Genomic DNA, 8,965 nt, shown 5'->3' with positions numbered 1-8,965 from the left:
CTGCTCCCCTGTGCAGAGAAGCCTCTCCCTGGAAATTAGCAGTGTCCCCTTTCTGTCTCTTCCTGTCTTTGAGCCCCCTCCTCTCCAGCATTCTCCTCCATCAATAGTCCCTGTGTGTGCATAAGAACACATGTCTTGCTCTAAGAGAAATAACACAGTGCTTAAAGAAATGAGGCTTCTCACAAATGGGAATTGAGATTTGCCAGAAAAATGGCCGCAGGTTTCAAGCGTCACTGGCTCTGATCTTTCCCCTGTTGTCAAAGTGATCTCTCTAAATCCCTAAACTGACTTGTCTCTCCTGCTCACCACCTTCCAGTGTCTCCCCACTGCCCTCGAGTGAATTCAAGCTCCCTAGCGTGGAGTTCATGGTCCTTCATTTAGTTCTTCCCTCTCGCCTGTCCACCCAGATCCATTCATCCATCTATCCACTCATCGGTCTAGAACAAGGGCTCTGTGGTCACAGAGGCCTGGATTCCAAATAGCTGTGTGACCTTAGGCACATTACTTAACTCTTCTTGAGAATCCTTGTCTGTAAAACAGGATTAATAATAGCACTTGTTTCCAAAGTTTGAGGATGAAATGAGAGAATGCCCTGGAGCACCTAGCACAATGCGTGATGGTCAATATTTACCACCTGCTGACTTTTTTTTTTTTTTTTTTCACACTACAATAGTTAATTTTATTTGTTCAAGAGCTCATACTGCAAGCATTAAACCAAGCATAGGCTTTGATTCTGTGAGCCCAAATTCACATATTGAAGAAGATCAAAGCAAACTGCGATCCATGTACACGGATGAAAACTAAAGGCTCAGAGTTAATAACATTGTAGTTTTTAAATTTCTACAGCCTAGAGCCCAGTAGTCACAGGTCTTTTAGGTCCTTCTGGATGTCCCACAGGGTATCTGCACTTTTCTTGAGCTGAGCAACTTCATCATCCTTTAGCTTCTGGTTGATAACGCTGGTTAATCCTTGGGCATTGAGGATACACGGAAGGCTCAGGAAGACTTCATTCTCGATGCCATACATCCCCTTTACCATTGTTGACACAGGATGAATCCTGGATAGATTTTTCAACATGGATTCAATAAGATCAGCCACACTTAATCCAGTAGCCCAGTTGGTATATCCTTTTAGCTTGATGACTTCATAGGCACTTTCAACCACCATCTTATGCACTTCCAATTTTCACTATCATTGTCCGTTCCCATTTCTGGATTCAATTCCTGGAGAGAAACACCTGCCACATTCATGCCACTCCACACAGCCACACTTGAGTCGCCATGTTCCCCCAAAATCCATCCATGGCAGCTGCTGGGATGAATGCCAAGTTTTTCAGCCACAAGGTAGCGAAATCTAGCAGAATCCAGATTACATCCACTTCCAATCACGCGGTGTTTGGATAATCCACTTAGTTTCCAGGTAACATATGTAAGAATGTCCACCGGGTTGGAAACCACAATTATGATGCAATCAGGACTGTACTTGATGATCTGAGGAATAATGAATTTGAAGACATTAACATTTCTCTGCACCAGATTGAGCCGACTCTCCCCTTCTTGCTGATGGACTCCTGCAGTTACCACTACAGTCTTAGAATTGGCAGTCACAGAATAATCTTTATCTGCCATAATTTTAGCGTCTGAAGAAATAAGCTCCCATGCTGCAGCTCCATCATTTCTCCTTTAAGCTTATCTTCCAAAACATCCACAAGAGCAAGTTCATCAGCCAGAGACTTTCCCAGAATGCTGATAGCACATGCCATACCAGCTTGTCCAGCACCCACTACAGTGATCTTATTGTTTGGGACTGTTGCCTCTTCTTCCGTAACTGGTGCAATGAGTTTTTCCTTAAGAGTTACCATTTTGCACAGGAGAGAGAAGGCTCTGGAGACCTCTGTAACAGCTTTGCAGAGAAGACAATGTCAGCTGCCTTTTTTTTTTTTTTTTTTTTTTTTTGAGATGGAGTCTGGCTCTGTTGCCCAGACTGGAGTGGAGTGGTGCGATCTCGGCTCACTGCAACCTCTGCCTCCTGGGTTCAAGCAGTCCTCCTGCCTCAGTCCCTGAGTAGCTGGGATTACAGCCCCCCGCCACCATGCCCGGTTAATTTTTGTATTTTAGTAGAGACAGGGTTTCATCATGTTGGTCAGACTGGTCTTGAACTCACGACCTCAAGTGATCTGCCTGCCTCGGCCTCCCAAAGTGCTGGGATTACAGGCATGAGCACCCGGCTTGACCATTATTACTGTTATCGGCATTGGGTGAGGCAGTAGGCTGTAGAAGATGATGAGTAAGACACTGATCCTATAGCATCTCACAGTTCAGGCACGGAGACCTCTGGTTGGCAGATAAGCTACGTTTGGTTTGACAGGTGCCAGCATAGCGGTGGGAGCAAGGGAAAGGCACGTCCTCCTTCCCAGTGAACCACTACCCCTGTCCCAGGACAGGCTGTTGCCTCTGCTGGACCTCCCTTTCCCCCTGGTGAACTCCCATTCATTCTTAAACATCCAGCTTGATATTCACCTCTTACAAAGAATTCTCTCTCTATTCCTGTCTCCAGCAAGAAGTAGTTGGCTCCTTTTGCCAACATCTCCCACTTGGATCTCTATGGCTTCCCACAGGCCGCTGTGCGAGGTTGTGCAGGTTGTGTCCTGCACAAGGCTGGCTGCGGAGGGGACCAGTGGAGGTGAAGGCAACCCCAGCTCTGCTCACTGATGGCTCTGGTGCTGCTCAGGGTGTTCACCCCTGGAAGAAACAGCTTGGCTCCAGTTCTCCCAAAAGGGACAGCTGGGCTGAGGGCATCTCTGCTAGTCAGCCATATGGTTGTTGACTATGCCACCAGCTCTCTGAGAGTAGGGCTGTGATAGATGTGTGCTTGGCATACAGTAGGTCCTTAATAAACCTGCACTCACCCTGAATCCAGGCCAGCCAAGTGAGAGATGAATAAGAGTAAGTATGGAGTGTTTGAGGGAGGACTCCCCCTCTACTCCAACCCACTTTCAGGAATCTTTTTCATGGGTTCTAAACTGGAAGGCTTCAGAATCCCCGAATTTGCTAAAATGCAGCTTCCCCAGCTTAACCTAATTCCCAGGCAGCCAGTCCTGGCTTGTGGGTTGCTCTCAACTCTGTAGGGAGGCAGTCCCCCAGCCTCTCCCTGAACACCCCCAAGCGCAGGATGCCTAAAGCCTCACACTCCATTTGGGGTTTTCCGTTATCATTAACAGGTTCTTCCTTAGAGGAAACAAAATGTTGCTTTTCATCCCCTTGGTTTCACAGGTGTGGAAACAGGCAGACCGGGCTTGCTGTAGGATACACTGAGAATTCATTGGCAAACTAACTTGGACCCCCCAGCCAGCTCCTTCCCACCTTCCAGTGGGGCCTTACCCACAGGGCTTCAGGCAGAATCACAGCCTGGGCCTCTGGACAGGGGAGATGGCCTTGCATTCTCCCGATGCAGATGGGATGACCTTAGTCTCTACTGAGTGTCTGAGCCTCAGTTTCTCCATTTGCAAATTGAAGCTGGTCCTTGTAGTGTGTAGTAAAGATTTCATGAATTCCTGCCGGTAAAACGTTCAGCAGAGTCCCTGGCACACAGCACGCGCGCAGTTAACCCTAACTTAATTGCTGTGGTGGTGGTGATGATGATGATGATGATTTTATTCCTTCGAAGGAGCGCTGGTCTCCTGGCCCCCTCTCCTGCTCCCGACCTCAACCAGCGCCAGAGCCATCCTGCGTGATCGTGATCCCGACCTCACCAGCGCCAGAGCCGTCCTGCATGAGGCAGGATGTGGTGGGCGCACAGCAGAGACGAGGCGGGGGGCACGGCAGAAAGGAGAGGGCAACGGGAAAAAAGCAGAGAAAACCCAAAAGGTCCGGAAGGCTGGGAGGGAGGCAGGGCACAGGCTGGAAACCGCGACTATTTGCAGCGTCGCCCTTGGGCTGCGGTCAGGCTGGCGCTGGCAGTCCTGGCGGCCGAGCCCGCCGCCCCGCCCGGTGCCCTCGGCCACCCGGGCACGGCCCTGGCCGGTGCGTCCAGCTCCTCCCGGTCCCCGCGGCCCCGGCGGCGGGTGGGCTGCAGCGCTGCCGCCAGAGGAGGGACCCGGCCGATCTGGGGTGGGCTGGGGCAGGGCCAAGCGCAAGTCGGGGTGCGACCCCCAGGTGAGCCGGGCTGGTGGCAGCGTGCGACCCCTGGCGGGGTACGTCGCGGCGGGCGGTGGCGCCCCCGCGGGAGCCGGGCCGGGGGCGGGTTGCAGCCGCGGCGAGGCTCCCCGGGCGCCGGGTGGGCGCAGGATTGCTAAACGCTGCGGTTTGGCTAAGATTGCGGAGCCGAGAAGAGAAAGGGCGCAGGAGGGAGGGATTTAAAACAAGACCAAAGGGGGGGAAAAAAGCAGAGGGAGAACAGAGAAGAGGGAAATGCGAGATGAGGGCGGATGCGGGCAGGAAGCTGACGTTTCCTGAACGCCTCCTCCAGCTAAAGTCGGTGCGTAATGAGCCCATTTTACAGGCTGGCGCTGGGAGAAGGCCGCCAACCACTAAGGGGCAGAGGCGGGATTCGAACCTACACCTATCTGCCACTCGCAGGCTCCTTCATCTTTACTGAGGAGCGAACACGAAGGAGTGGGGCTTGGCGGGGGCCAGGAGGCAAGGCGGAAGGGAGAGGGCTCGGTGGGGGGTCATGACTGCCTGGTGGGGACCCTGGGGACAGGGGCAGCTGCAGGTTGACGATCTGGGTTCCTTCACCGACCAAGCACGAAGGGTTGGGGGAGGTCTGCTTCAGTCGTTCCCGCGCCCCTCCAGCGCCCCCACGTGGAAGCTTCTGACCACCTCGTTTCCCCTCCCAGCGCGCCGGCGTGGCGAGATCCAGGTTGGGCTGGAGCTGGGTCCTGGACTTGGAAAGGCCTGTCCTTGCATAGAGGGACAGGAGATAAAGGAGGGGCAGGGCTGCCACGGGCGGGGGGTCTGGGTGTCCTCGGGCACTTAGTGCGGCCCTTCCAGTAGCGGGGAGGGTGGTGGGTAAAGGTAGCCAGGAGTGCTTGGCTGGGACTTTGCACCCTGTGCTTGGCCCTGTCCCGCTGTTATGGCTTAAGACTTTGGAAAAAACAACTCTTCCCCCAAGTCTTTGAGGTTCCTTTCATGCATTCATTCACTGGTTCTGGATTTACTGAACACCTTCAAATGCAACTCTGTGAACAGAGTTGAAAGAAACAGAGGTCTCGGCACGGTGGCTCACTGTCTGTAATCCCAGCTGTGGGGGGAGGATCACTTGAACCTGGGAGGTGGAGGTTGCAGTGAGCAGAAATCGTGCCACCGCACTCTAGCCTGGGTGACAGAGTGAGACCCTATCTCGAAAGAAAGAGAGAGAGAGAGAGAGAGAGAGAGAGAGAGAGAGAGAGAGAGAGAGAGAGAGACTGAGAGAAAGGAAGGGAGGGAGGGAGGAATAAAAGAAACAGACAAGCATTATCACAATTTTAATACGGGGATGAGGTGGGGCACACAGAGCAGAAAGGAGAGGGTGATGGGAAGAAGGCAGAGAAAACTCCAAAGGTCTGGAAGGCTGGGAGGGAGGCAGGGCATGGGCTGGAAACCGTGGCTATTTCCACAGTGTGGAAAGTGCCATGGCAGGGGCATTTGGGGGAAAAGGAGGAACCCAGGACTCCTTTTACCTCATTAATAATGTGAGTGTGCTCAGACACTTGTCCTAGACAGAACACTTAGGGTTTGGAAAAGCGGATCTCTAGGTCCACAGTGTAGATGGAGCAAACAGCCCTTGCCCTCTGTTCCCAGAGGTTGTGTGGGCAGATGCCTTTGCCCATATTCGTGGCAGGCGGTTTAGCCCAAGCCTGCTTTGGTCTTGGCATTTCTAGCTCCTCAGTTATACCCCGTGTGTCTCTGGAAGGGCCTGAAAGTATTGCCCGGTTTCAGAAAGAAATTCTCACCACTAGCAGATCAGAGTTCTTTTTTGTTGTTGTTGTTTTGAGTCTCGCTCTGTAGCCCAGGCTGGAGTGCAGTGGTGCGATCTCGGCTCACTGCAACCTCTGCCTCCTGGGTTCAAGGGATTCTCCTGCCTCAGCCACCTGAGTAGCTGGGACTATAGACATATGCCACTCTGCCCAGCTAATTTTTGTATTTTCAGTAGCGACAAGGTTTTGCCATGTTGTCCAGGCTGGTCTCGAATTCCAGGCCTGAAGCTATCCACCTGCCTCAGCCTCCCAAAGTGCTGGGATTACAGGTGTGAGCCACCATGCCTGGCCTGGTCAGAGTTCTGAAAATGATTCAACACAGTTCCTGAACTCACCCATATCATCAGCACCTCCTCCACCACCATCAAATGTGCACCCTGACCCAGGGGTCCAGGGACCTGGGGGCCTCTCACCCTGCCTCCTTTCCTTCTCCATCACCTTTCTCCATGGAGCTCATAGCCACGCACATGTTTTTTGCAATTAGACTCCATGAGGAAAGACAACATACATGATGACGGGTGTTTGTCCACGTGTCGGATTTAAGTCAAGCATAGAAGCACACCATACCATAGTGTTAACAACAATACCCTGGGTTCCAATTCTGGCCCCAGTCCTTACCATGGGTATTAGTTGTTACTTAGGCAAGTTATTTAAGTTTTCTGAATTTCATTCACCTTATCTGTAAGATGGAGATCATAATACATATCCTCATATCAAAGTATTTTTGAAGTTAAATGAGATAATACATAAAAGAACTTCGTGCAGCATCTGGCACATCATAGGCACTTAATAAATGGTAGCAGTTATTATTACTCTTAATAATATAGTTAAACAGTAACATTCCTCAATATTTCAGGGGAAAGCTCAGATGAAGGAAAGTCATTTAAGGCATTCCCTGATATTTTATCATCAGGTTGAGAGTTTCCTAAGGACAGGAGCTGGGTCTCTCTCATGACAGTTCTCATAGCAGTTCCCTGTGGAGGGGTCTATTTCTATTTTTCTTTTCTTTTCTTTTCTTTTTGAGATGGAGTCCCGCTCAGTTGCCTAGGCTGGAGTGCAGTAGCACCATCTTGGCTCACTGCAACCTCCGCCTCCTGGGTTCAAGCAATTCTCCTGCCTCAGCTTCCTGAGTAGCTGGGATAACAGACATGAGCCACCATGCCCAGCTAATTTTTTTGTATTTGTGATAGAGATGGGGTTTCACCATGTCGGCCAGGCTGGTCTTGAACTCCTGACCTCAAGTGATCCGCCCACCTTGGCCTCCCAAAGTGCTGGGATTACAGGCGTGAACCACTGTGCCTGGCCTATTTCTTAGACAAGGTTGAGCATACAAGGACCTTAAAGGTAGATTTCAGAAGCAGAGTGAGCCAGGCTGAGGGAGGCTGGTGAAGCCCTTCTGTTGGGGCATGTGGGGTCTTCTCCTGACCCTGGCCTCAAATGTGGCCCTGAAGAAGTCTCCCTCCAGAGTGCTTATTCCTTCTGGAGCCTGTGTGCTGTCAAGGCACCAGCGTCTGACCCCATTAGTGAGAGAAGAGAAGCTTATGATTAACATCAACCTTTTTTTCCTGGATCTTGGTTAGCAAGTGCGAGAGAAAAGTGAACAGCTAATTGCAAATGTAATTATAATGCACTGTCCTCTGTCTACCAAGTGGAGCCTCCAGACCCCAGCGTCTGCAGAACAGTTCGTTTCTCATGTCAGGGAGGACTCTGGAGCCAGCCACATGGTGACAGCACCCACAGGTTGGGGACTTGGCTGGCGGGGGCTTGGTATGAGGGGCTCATGGAACTGCCCTTTTGGGACTGACCCTCCATCCTGCTTTCCCTGGCCGGACCAGAACCCCTGAGCTGATGGAGCTGGGGGCAGCAGCTATGGGGGATGAGAGGCTGCCCAGTTTGTCTGTGGTCCAGGAGAGCAGGGGTTAGTCTTGGGGTGGGGAGGGAAGAACCCGGGTCCCTTTCTGGCCTCATGTGTGAGCACTCAATCAGGGAGCAGAGATGGCTAGAGAAGGCAAGTAAATGATTCTGTAAGTCCTTAGGGCTGATGTGATCCCAGAAAGTGTCCAGGTCTGGAGTTGGGACCCTAGGCTCCGCCGTCTTGGCTGGGCTGGCTCCCCGTTCCTGCAGTTCTGCCCCCGCAGATGGAAACGGTTGGAAAGTTTTAGGGCACAGTTGCCCTATGCCTCGCACTGGATGTGAGGCCTTTAAAGAACTTCCCTTTAGCGGCCGCGCGATCTTCATGTCTTGGTACTTTCCCTCCACTTGTCTGCAGACTCCTCTTCTCCCTCCACGATTTCCTTGTTTCGCCTTCAGCTCTGAGTGACACTTGGCATGACTTCATTCTCTTTGGGAGTCATCTGTAAAATGGAAAGTTTGTTGAATAGAAAGATTTGAGATTCTAAGTGAGGTGGATTGGAGATGTCATTTGGAGTGAGTATATATCTGAGACGGGCAGAGAGGGAGGGAGGGGGCAGAGGAGAGGGATAGCCTGAGTGCCACCTTTTTGGTTAAGTAAACCATCATAGACAGGGATGCCTTATACAGTTGTGCAGGTTGAGCACTGCACAAGGGTGCCTGACTGAGACAGATCATGGAGGCTGAAATTCAGCCCTGCTCATTTCACCAAACCAATCACTTGGGCCTCACCTGCACCATTCAAGGAAGGGCTGCTTTTTCCCATTTCACACAGATGTGCCTTATGGGCTAGCACAGGCCTTGATAAAGCCAGACTGGGGGGACAGACGATAAAATATTAGGGCAGAAATCCAAAGGGGATGATGGAGCTTATCTTGTCCCCAAATAGGCATCCTCTGACCCCCTAATTAAAATGCCTGTGCTAAGCATGGGGAAATAAGAATAAGACGTGTCACAGTCCCAGAAAGCTTACATGGGGCAGGGGGAGAGAGGCATGTGACTGGGGATAAAGCACAATGGTACCATTGCTTTAAGCATGGCGACTATGTATTTGAGTGTCAAATCAGGTTATAGTGTATATTGTATGAGTGCACATAT

General features: G+C 51.4%; 1 pseudogene; it reads right to left on the bottom strand.

Annotated features, from left to right (window-relative positions):
• Window positions 1-855: 855 nt before the first annotated feature.
• LOC103242957 (L-lactate dehydrogenase B chain pseudogene) lies at window positions 856-2,412 on the bottom strand (annotated as a pseudogene).
• Between the last annotated feature and the right edge of the window lie 6,553 nt (window positions 2,413-8,965).

The sequence above is a fragment of the Chlorocebus sabaeus genome, chromosome 16 (genome assembly GCF_047675955.1).
Source record: "Chlorocebus sabaeus isolate Y175 chromosome 16, mChlSab1.0.hap1, whole genome shotgun sequence".
In the NCBI taxonomy this organism is placed as follows: Eukaryota; Metazoa; Chordata; class Mammalia; order Primates; family Cercopithecidae; genus Chlorocebus; species Chlorocebus sabaeus.
The sequence above is the reverse complement of the archived record's forward strand: the minus strand, read 5'-3'. Positions and strand labels throughout refer to the sequence as shown.